A 12113-nucleotide genomic window follows, 5' to 3' on the forward strand; every position below is an offset into this window, starting at 1 on the left:
AATTGGTTTGCATCGCTCCGCTCGGCAGGTCGTTTATACATATAAACATACAAGCATGATATGCCCAGATTTTGCAAGAGATGAGCTGAGAACAAGCTAAAAAAAGCGATTTTTCGCACAATCAGGGGCCTTAATCCAGGGGTGTTAGGGTTCGACATTGGAAAAATCAAAAGGGGGGTCGGGATCCGTGGAATGTAATCAGGGGCAAGTATCAAAAGGAACCCAGATCTTAGGATGAAAAAAATACTTTTTAGGTTTCATCAAAATCAGATAAAAAAATTGTGACATCTACATGTAAAGAGTCTGCAAGCTAACAAATGTGATTTTTCGTACAATTAGGGACCATAATCCAGGAAGATACGGTCCGAGAAGCGTGAATATCGCAAAAAAGCAATCAGTGGCCATAATCCATGAAGTTCGGGTCCAATAAGCGTGAATATCGAACGGAACGGAGATCCTTGGCATATAAACATATATTTTAAGTTTCATCAGAATTGGAAACAAAATTATGACCTCTAGAGGATCTGATTTTCACGAAATTCGAACTCAACCATCATTATTGTGGTCGGTTCGGAACTTTATTTCTTCTCTTCTGGGAGTTGGATGGCCGAATGGTTCGCGTGTGTGCGTTGTATCATAAGGTCTGTCATTAAGTCAACTAGCGTAGTTTCGATTCTCCGGTTTTACGTGACAAGGAGTAGGGTCGCCTGTCCAACCTCGTGGGTTTTCTACGGGTCCTCCGATTTGATCCCACTGCTAAAGACCCCAACCCGCAAGCGAATTATTGAAAACAAATTGAACCATATGACCTGGACTGTGTCGAGTGGACGTTAAACCCCACCCCCTCTCTCAAATTTCAAAACCACATATATAAGGCTGTTGGAAAAGTTTCTAGTTGCTGTACGCACAGACAGCAATGGCAGGAAAACGCATTTTCAAATTTCCTGGGGGAGGACTTGATACCGCACGGCTTCGCCGGCCGCAACAAGCGTTTTTTCGGACAAATCATTTCTGCCCCCCTCTCTATCAAAAGCTTATGCTTATTGATGTTTTTGTAAGCAATATACACAGTGCACGTGTTTGACAAGACGGTGACCCAACCTCGCATAATGGTTGTCATGTCTTATATAACAACCCCCCAATGGTGTCAATGTTACGTTTAGGATCTCTCTGTTAAATGACGTATGTATGTTGATTTCTCATTGGTCAAAATATAATTGTTGTGGGATATCTATTACCGCCATTTTCATAATACAGCCTAAAGGCCATGACGCAAACGACCAATTGACATTATTCTTACCTTTTACTTACAAGTTATGATCATTGTATTCTTCGATGTTTTATGAGCTTGTCACAAATGATGCATTGTCGATCTACTACGTCTGACTCTGAATGACTAAATTAAGAAAATACGAGACAATCCATCAAAATTGGGATTATTTGCCACGGTCAACTTCGTTTGTTTATAAAACTAAGCACGCCAGCCGTGCACCTCAGTCGGGTAAATTACTCTCTTCAACTGCATACCCTAAAGGTAAGTTTCATATTTGCATGTCTTGAACCAATTATTTTCAATAACAATTGATAGGACAGAGGATAGTCTTTAAATTTTAAATTAAAATATTAAATAGCTCCTTTTTATTCATGACATGACATCCAGAAGGGTTTTAATTATTCAATTGTAGAGTTATATTGGTCTACGGCAAGTTTAATAACCGCTTCCGCGTTTGTTTAGTACATTAAATTACTTTATTCTTAGCGATGTTATGGCTATTTGAAGATGTAGTGTAGATTGTTTATTTTCCTAGTAAGTGTCGAGTATCCCTTTCATACTTAAATTTTTAAATCATGTTGTAATTTAATTGGAGCGAATTTTGGGCAGAAATGAAATGAATAAAATGGGGTACTATGCCAACCCGAAAAATATGATACGCTGTATCTGCTTAAAACGCAGATCCTATTCCGTTTCGTTTTTTATAGTTCAAAATTTCGTTTTACTTGTCTTTACTACACTAGGATCTCGAATAGTTGTTATATAACCCGCATTCCGGTTGATGTGAGGGAATAGCCAATGAAACGGTCTGTTGCAGCGAGGTTTTGGCGGGCGATGCACAGAACTGTGGGTATTCCACTAGAAACATCAACGCCGATTGGTTAATCAGATGACCCCTGACGCGACCTCCTACTACAACTGGTCAGATCTTCATGTAGTAGAGGCCATCGAAAGTATAAAAAAAACGAAACGAAATATAGATCAGTGTGCTATGAGTAAAATATTGGTCAATAATGCCTTCACGTAGACGCCGAAGTGTAGGCCTACATAAGAGCGTTGTTTTTTGTCCTATCCGTACAGCTAGACAGTTATTTGCCCGGCCCTCCATCTTGAAACCACGACTTTTCGAGCAGGATGAAGATGTTGCACATCTCCAGTAAAACAGAATTCGGTCCGGCCTATTTAGGAAGTTAGAAATACTTATCAATTTAATTTGAATGACGTAATCACTAGATATTGTATCCATTCCAGATGCTGTCTCTACTTGTGATCGGTTCCTTGGTCTGTTTGGCTAGTTCTCTTCATGTTGGTGGTGGCCATTCTCCAATACTAGGATCCGGACAACATGTTGCTGGTAGGTGACTCCATTTACTTGTCCAATACGTTTCACAATATTTCTTTTGACAACTTTACAGTCTATACACAAGCCATATTTAGAACTCTAATTTATTCCGATTCGATTGACAAGAGCTTCAAAAGACTGGACTTTGACTTACACTCAGCCATTTTCCATTATTTTATAAAATATTCTTATTTACGAAACTATTAATTATTAGCTTGATACCCGGCTTCGCTCGGGCCCACTATCTGCTTACTCTCTATATTTCCTACTTGCACGCTTTCCCGCTAGCTTACATCATCCGTTACCATTATTAAACTTAATTACCATAATAAACATTTATCGCTAATTAACCGTTAATTGCAGTAAAACAGTTCAGTGTCAGACACAATCCAACATTAAATGTTCTTGACCTTCATAAATCATGACCCAAAGTATGAACGGTGCCATGCTGTTTAATTTGACCTCACAAGCGTGATGGGCGAACATACATACACACATCTTGATTTTATTTATATAAATATTTTTCTAACTTTATTTCAGGTTTATCTCGACATGGCGATCATATAGATGCTCATGTCAAAACAAATGGTAAATATTTCAATATTTAATCTTATGCCAGTCGGAAACTCAAATAAGGATTCCTTTATGTTTGTTATTCAGGGGCCTGTTTCACGAAATTTTAACTAAGATAAAATCCAAATTTTAGCAATTTGATTGGATAATATTAGATTGATTTTAGTGCTTAGCCAATCAAAATTGAAGTATCTACTTAAATTGGATTTTATTTTTAGTTAAAATTTCGAGAAACAGGGCCCAGTATTTGTTCTAGGTAGATCTAAGCGACGTTGCCAATAACATTGTTGCCTTTTCCATTTCAGTTGTTGGTCCCGGTGGTAATGTGCACACAATTCATGAACATGTACCAAGTAAGTTTCATATTAAATCTTACTAATCAAAGCCAGTCGTCGCCATTTGCAGCTTTGAGATTATATTTGATTTCGCAGCTTAATCCGCTATAAAATCTACACCTATTGATTTTGCAACATTTGATTAAGGAAAGAAAACCAAAATTTTATCAGATAATCTCCCGGATGGAACCATATTGGATGTACCCACTGCTACAGGTTCCTACGCAAACGTGAATTAATGAAAAATATTTAAACATATGTTTGTCCCGAAATAACCTAGTTTGTGTCGAGTGGACATTAAACCCCATTTGTCTCCCTGTCCCACTTTGTAAATTAATGAACGGAATTTAAACCTTTTCTGGACCAAAAATTAAATTCAGCTTTCACAATACTATAGTTTGCAATTACAGTCAACAGACGGCTGTCCTTCGAGACAGTCTACATTTCCCATTTGCTTCATTGTATTCATTTTTGTTTTTGTGACGGATGGAACATGTACCATATATATATATATATGTATTGAATACTGAAATGTTTCTTGATTGAATTTAGAGTTTAGACTATTTTTTATACATTTCACCGATGTGGTTACTTGTATAGTTGAATTTTACTACATATGCTTGCATTCGCATTTCGTGTGGCATATAGCAGATCATTACTGATGCTGGCATTGCACAATGGGTTCTTTGAGTTGTATTCCTGATTGTTTTCAAATTTGAGTGAAGTCTGTGTCACTACAGACCCGGGACTGTACAGCGCAGTGGACGCTTACGGCTAGCCCCGATCCATTCACTTTTTTTTTGAATTGTCTGTATGTTTGTGTTTTCCTGAGTATGCTGTCCTGTCCGTGTATTTGTTTATGTGTAAATTTTGTGTGGTGCAGTCCCCCTGCACTGACTATAAAGAGTGAACAGTGACTTTAATAATCTTGCGGGTCTTACCCTTCCTACGACAAATCAATATTGATATCATTTGGAATTCAGGGAACAGACACGTAGGGTATTAAACCCCATTATGTTTTGTTGGTCAAACTGGTGACCTAATTATTCTTATGGGAACCAAATGAAATGAAATAGGGTTTAACGCCCTACTGTTCTGCTCCGAACTGGGCTAATGAAGACGGGCATACACCATACAGTGTGCTATAGGGAAATTTTGCCCGGACAGCGGCACTACGGCCTACTCTTATATCGATTCCAACTGTCAAGGGATCTTTTACGTGCACGCCAATGTATACACAGAACCTCGGTGTTTCGTCCCATCCGAACGACTAGACAGCTCTCCTTGTCAGGCCCTCCGTTCTGCATCACTGACAAGGGGGAACCACGCCGGAAAATCTGGATGAACTTTCTCGGCCAACGCAGGGATCGAACACCCGACCTCCATGCTAGCGATCCAGCGTCTTACCCACTTAGCCATCGTGATCCCCTCATGGTAACCAACCTATAAACATTTTCTACTATTACTGAATTAAATGGGGTATTTTTCTACAACAACTGGGTCAATGAAGGTGTGAAGTACTGTTCCAAAAAATTATCAAGTACCATTTTCAAGCTCTGTAATCTCAGAGTTCGTAGCATTCGACTGGATTATTGTGTCTTACTATCTGAGTTGATGTTTCGGAGTATATTCAACGTCCGCTTCCACAGATGATGATATCTCAGACACATACTCTTATTGGAAGGAATAAGAGAGAGGGGGAGAAATGGGGTTTAACGTCCACTCGACACAAACTAGGTCATTTCAGGACTAACATATGGTTTAATTTTATTTCAATAATTCGCTTGCGCGTACGGGTCTTTAGCGGTGGGAGGAAACCGGAGGACCCGGAGAAAACCCACGAGGTTGGACAGGCGCCCCTACCCCCTGTCACGTACAACCGGGGATTCGAAACACGCCAGTTGACTCAATGACAGACCTTATGTTACAGCACGCACGTGCTAACCATTCGACCATCCAACCCCCCTGGAAGGAATAAGATTTCCCTGGATATAAAAGGACCGCAAGATCTCGGAGCGTGATATTCCATACCCCCACCCCTCGAGTTACATCGACGTCAGGGGATTTTCTAAGTGGTGTGTTTATATAGTTATAATCTTCTTTGTGGAAACCATATTATACTATAGTCATTTCTATTTCAGTACCGTCAACTATTCAAAATCCAGTGTACGGCGGTGGACGCTTAGGTCGTTTTGGGGGAAGAAGATTTGGTTTGTTTAACAACGGTTTGAATAATTATAATAATTATAACAACGGTTTCCATAATTATAACAACGGTTTCCATAATTATAACAACGGTTTCCATAATTATAATAACGGTTTCAATAATTATAATAATTATAACAACGGTTTCAACAACTTCAGACAACCATATGTCACCACTAACTTCAATAATGGAATTGGATTCAACCACGCCGGCCACATTCACAGTAAGTTGATATTTACGGTCAACTAAATGTTCCTCACGGTGAAATGATAGCTGCTACGTCCTACTTTTGTGCACCTACTGAGCTAATGAAAAGTTATTTATTCTAGTGCACAGATATTTGGTGATGCTCCGAGAAAAACCTTTGATTGTATGCCCCCAAGACTATATCTTCAATAGAAGGCTCGATCTCGCTTTAACTCCGTACATCTTATCAAACCCTTTACTTAATACCTCACATATTTCGGCACTAATTTTGATTGGGTACTGACCCAGCATGAGAGCCAACCGGATTCCTCGATCACCACAAATATCAAGTTTCGTGCTTTCCAGCTAAAATATCTTCCTGTGATATTTCATTTTCAATTTCCAAAAGAGTTTTCATTCTTTATTAGATGCCCCACCCCCACACCGCCCGTCCCCGAAGAAGATGCACCCTCCTCCCCCTTTTCGTTTAATACCAGAATTATTGCAAGTTCACAGGGCTCTACAAAATGCGATGGCTGTGTGATATATGACATAAGTCTGTCTGTCTAAACAACTATTCTCGTGTATTAACAAATTACTCTCTTGAAGAATAAATCATTTCCTACCATGGACATCAAGGTCAGGATGGTATCTTACCTCGGCGTATTGCTCTAATCATTTAAATTACTATCCAAATAATACTTTTTTTTGTAGAAACATAAATAACAGAAACGTTTCTTTTTGTTTACTCGTGCTCTTTGGCGTTATTATTATTCCAACTCCTTTTCAAATTTCAGGGAAAAAAAGGGCCGCTCTTTTACCAGTTGCCAGATATCCAACGAATCATATCAATAGTAAGTAAAATTAGTTTGAGGGGTGATATTTAACTTGAAATAGTTTTAACACCAAGCCACACGTATTACCTGAGTTGAATAGAAATTAACATCCGTTCAACTGCACATCAAGTGTTTTTTGTTTTTTTTTTGTTTTTTTTTTTGGGGGGGGGGGGTGTGCTCTCGACAACCCAGTTCATTCTAAATATATAGCCATCAGGTACAATTTCAATCCAACAATATTTAATGGGAAATATAAAACCGAATATATGGATGACTAAGATTGGTTATGGATCAAGCTCCGTTCATAGAAGTACATTAAATATGGCGTTTAAAAGTCAAAGAAGCGAAGCTATAATTCAACAGGGATTATCATTACAATATTTTGTTTGTTAGGGTAATCATACCTAAATTTAATTTTTTTGTTAGTGTAAACATATGTCAACGTATCTAAATTTACTGTTTTGTTAGTGTTAACATATCTAAATTTACTGTTTCGTTAGTGTAAACATATCTAAATCTACTGTTTTGTTAGTGTTTACATATCTGAATTTACTGTTTTGTTAGTGTAGACATATCTAAATTTACTGTTTTGTTAGTGTAGACATATCTAAATTTACTTTTTAATTGGTGTAGACATATCTAAATTAACTTTTTTTTATTAGTGTTAACATATTTACATTTACTTTTTAAACTCGCTGTCTAGTCTATAATCGATTCATGTGATAAAATCTAAAGATATGTTTTGTTTGGGGGTTGTAAGATGTATGCTGTATATTTCAGATTAAGTGACGTTCATAACATGTATAACAGGTAATAATTATAATCACATACAGCGCACCTGCACCGTGTGTTGAACGGGAAACTAAAGTTAACAGATTACTTTGAGGCACTATTTCTATTAATGGAATTACACGTTCGTTAAAGTTCCACATACAGTTTTATGTGTAATATGTTACACACGTGATTGGTGTTAACAGATTACTTTGAAATGTTATCTATATTAAAATACATTATGCAAGAGGTAAATCTGCCTATTGCAGGCCTGAAATGTTATCTAATTTATTAATTAGACATTAATTAACTTATCCAGAAAATAATCAACTCTCGATGTCATCGCTAGCCTGCGATGTTTATTGGATTAGGTTCCCATTTGCTGTTCAACTTCCATTCATAATTTAATCATGAAGTGGATAATCGAGTAATCGAGACTATGTTTTTTTTTATCGTACCGACGTTAGTAATGATGATCGATGCTAGGTCGAAAATTCAATCGCTAAAATCTCGGTTCAGAGTGGATCAATTTGACTGAAATTTTCAGCAAATTCCCTTTACATTATCTAATTTTTAACTATTATAGTGAGAACTGCCAGCTCTTTATCTAATCTCCCATAATGTATCTTTAATAGAGTTATAAATTCATTAAAGTTCCACCTACAGTTTTAGGTGCAATATGTGACACACGTGATTGATTTGAACAGATTACTTTGAGATGTTATTTATATTAATGGACTTACAAATTCATTAAAGTCCCATATACAATTTTATATGTAATATGTGACACATGTGATTAATTTGAACACAGAGGTGTTGATAGAAATGGTACGGGTCGCATTCTTAATCTTATGTCATCCAGGTTGCGCATCGTATGGCTTTGTCACTATTTAATATATTACGAAATCAAGATTCGTCTCATGACGAACAATAACTAGCGTCACGCTGTCCTCGCATCTAAATCAAAATAAATATGTCTGATTTTTTTTCAATCGGTTTTTTATTTAAAACATAATAGTTTCATAAGATTATTATAACTGGAGAAGAACGTTGACCTTTAATGAATATCGGCCTCTTGCGTGGTCCACTGTATTTACTTTAGTTTCCCATACACCATGTTTGATTTGCTAAACGTTTTGGGACATGGACATATCATTTCTTTTACACCAGTTGCAGCCGACGACACCAATTCGGCCATTACATCAACAAGTAAGGACTCTACACTAACAGTGACTGGACACCCAGATTCTTTGAATAGCATTTATACTAAAGATGTAAATGAACTGTCAGAACCAAACAACAGCATTGCATCGACTGATCCCAAAATAAACAAGTTGAAGGTTGTCCGCACTGTCACTATCCAACCTGCCGAGTTCACTGTTGGTCAGCCGGCCGATTCTGTTACACCCTTAGCTTCACCCACAGATTTGTACTCAGCCTTTCGAACTGGGCAATCTGCCGATAACGCCTTTCTTAGTGCTGTAGATATGCAAATAAGCGGCGGCAATATACAAATGACAGGCGGCAATATGCGAATGACAGGTGGTAATATGCAAATGAGAGGTGACAATATGCAAATGGGAGGTGGAACTATGCAAATGAGAGGTGGTAATACGCAAATGAGAGGTGGGGAAATGCACGTGAACGGTGGAAGTATGCAAATGACAGGTGGAGATATGCAAATGAGAGATCGGAATATGAAAATGAGGGATCGGAATGTGCAAATGAGAGGACGAGATATGCAAATTACTGGAGGGACTAGGCCAATGAGGACAGGAAGCAGACGGATGGTCGACAGAAGCAGAAACGTCGATGGTGGTAACAGAAGATTTAATGTTGGACGTGGACGATTTGGGGATGTAAACATAATTAACGATGGAACCAGACGATTTAGAAACAGACCAATCTTTAATACAAGAAGGCAATACAACAGGAATACTGACTCCAGAACATCCAGTACACAACAGTTTAACCAGCGAAGACGCCCAGGCTTGGTAAACAATTATGATTCAACTATGAATGCCCGATCCAGGGAGTGTGGTTCCTGCATGAAAAAGAATTCCTTCGTGGGTTTGCCTAGCGAGCACGTCTGTCGCTGCGAACCATTTTAGCTATACTTTCAGAGAGCAACTAAACCCAACTGAAACATAGCACTTTGGAAAATTCAGTTTACATAAGTTAACCAGTTACCTATCCCTCATTTGGAAGGACAGAGTCGACAATAAAAAAAAGACACTAACTGCTGACTGATTACATATTATTGTAGACCGAATTGGATCACTCACAGACCGAATAACGGACACCTCCCTACTCATTTATCAAAGATAATTATATACATTACGTCTAGAACAATAGATCATTTATTGTACATGACAACGACAAGTGTTTTCAATCATCCTACATCATCACGATCCATCCCTGCCTTTCATTGTGCTCGCTAGGCTTGGTCTCAATAAAACTTTCAAGTAGTATAACTAATGGTCTATGCATACCTTCCTACGGTAAAGGTACAGATAAATCAATATTTTTACTATGTAGATTGTCGCTTGATCTTAGAAAAAAAAACTTCAATCTGATTTAAAAACACAGGTCCTATTTCGTTTCGCTTTTTATAGTTCAAAATATCGTTTACTTGTCGAAAGTATAAAAAAAACGAAACGAAATAAGATCTGTATTTTAATCAGATTAATGTTTGCAGCTCCAAGTATGTTGAACCGTTTTTTTACTAATCCGTTCTTTCTAATTAGACTATTTAAAACTAATATTAATCAATAGTTTACTGGCTTTTGATACAATTTTAGATGTCTTTCATTTTAGTTGCTTACTTACATTATAATATTTGTAACATTGTCTGTTTTAAGTTACATTGCTTTGCTTATTTTTGTATATATAGTTTCCTATTCTTTAATCAGTTATTTATATCTGGTTACATTGTAATCATATTTAAATTTAAATACAAGGGTGGCCAATGGATTCAAAACAATTAAATTTAAACATACATTATGCAAGAGCTAAATCTGCCTATTGCAAGTCTTTATTTAGGCTTCAGACGTTATAGAAATTATTAATTAGACCTTTATTTACACGACAAGCTCAATATCAATCCTGTGGAACCACGGATGGTTTGGATACAGTTTGGATTTAAACAGTCGTCCATTTAAAATTAAATCAATAAATGGCCGACCAAGCTAACGTTTACCGTTAGTCGCTGATGTCACTACCGGAAACTGGTGATAAAAAGTCTGCCAACCGAGGCTACCATAGCCATTGAGCATGTTACTTGATAATCGAGAATATGTGGGTGGAATTATCGTCTGTCAATCAAACGATCGTCAATTCTCATAGACGGTGCAGACACAATTGATGCCTATTTCTAGTCCAAACTTTCGGCAGAACAAAGTAATTTGACTGAAATTTTCAACATTTTCTTTTTTTATCATCTATTTTTGAATTATTATATCACGAATGGCCAACTCTTTATAAAACTCTTAACTAATGTATCTTTAAATTTCGAAATTTGAATATTTGGTCTATGCTTCGTCCGTACGCCAGAGATAAATGAGGAGTTTGTGACACGCCAGTATATGTTTTTTTTCAATTAATTGTTGTTTTTTTTTTGTCTTTTCAGATGCCATTGAATAGATGTGTAACAGCTTCCTGCTATCTTCAAAGACTTCGAAATCGTAACGTGCCTTCACTGTCACAATTTTTCTACCCACCGTACTATAATTACAATCGGATGTTCTTATTTTAAACCAAGACGGTCTCGTTTTGTATTGTCGTCTACATAGAGCTCACTCTCTCCCTACTGGGCCAGTCTATGTAGTATTTTGGTAGGGTAATGAACTATTTTCTACGTTAGATTATTTCACTAGGTTTTGTTATACGTCATTCATTCATGTTGTGTTAAATGTACCAAGACGGTGTTCTAAATATATAAAAAATATATATGAAACAATGTCATTTACAGGGGTTTTTTTTCAAATAGAAGAAGGTATTAAGCAAGCAAGGACCACGGTGGCTCAGTGAGTAAGACGTTTGCTCGCGCAGAGGCCCCGTGTTGACTGGGAAAGTTTATCGTGAGTTTCCAGAGTGGTTCCCCCTTGTCGGTGGTGCAGGATAGAGGGTCTGGGTGGGACGAAAAAGCGAGGCCTCGTGTACATATAAACATGCAGATAAAAGATCCCTTGGCAGTTGGAATTCGATATAAGGGTCATTCGCAGAGTCGCTGTCCGGGCAAAATTTCCCTCATAGCACACTGTCTGACGTAGACTCTATGCCCGTCTTCATTAATCCAATCGGAGCAGAACAGTAGGACGTTAAACCCCATTTCAATTAAGCAAGCAAAGGCAAACCGATGATGAGGCGGGGTTACCGTCAGGTTCCGGTCGCAAAAATTATACGAATTTGACTATCTGTCTAATTGCAGCTACTTGGTTGAGCAACTATATGTTTACAAGCCGTCAATCTTATAGTCTTCTCCATATAACCCGTGTTCTGGTTGATGCGAGGGATTAGCCAATGAAACGATCTGTTGCAGCGAGTTCTTGGCGTGCGATGCACGGAAGTGTGTGTATCCCAGTATAAACAG

At 37.7% G+C, this 12113-nt stretch overlaps 1 long non-coding RNA gene across 1 annotated transcript; it reads left to right on the plus strand.

Moving 5' to 3' along the window:
- The first annotated feature begins 1352 nt into the window (after positions 1 to 1352).
- Positions 1353 to 11436, plus strand: LOC126823824 (uncharacterized). Its single transcript, XR_007681330.2, has 8 exons — positions 1353 to 1534; positions 2525 to 2627; positions 3156 to 3203; positions 3494 to 3541; positions 5665 to 5952; positions 6713 to 6769; positions 7532 to 7561; positions 11151 to 11436. It is a non-coding gene; the product is annotated as an uncharacterized LOC126823824 (long non-coding RNA).
- Positions 11437 to 12113: the final 677 nt, after the last annotated feature.

The sequence above is a fragment of the Patella vulgata genome, chromosome 6 (assembly GCF_932274485.2).
Source record: "Patella vulgata chromosome 6, xgPatVulg1.2, whole genome shotgun sequence".
NCBI lineage: Eukaryota > Metazoa > Mollusca > Gastropoda > Patellidae > Patella > Patella vulgata.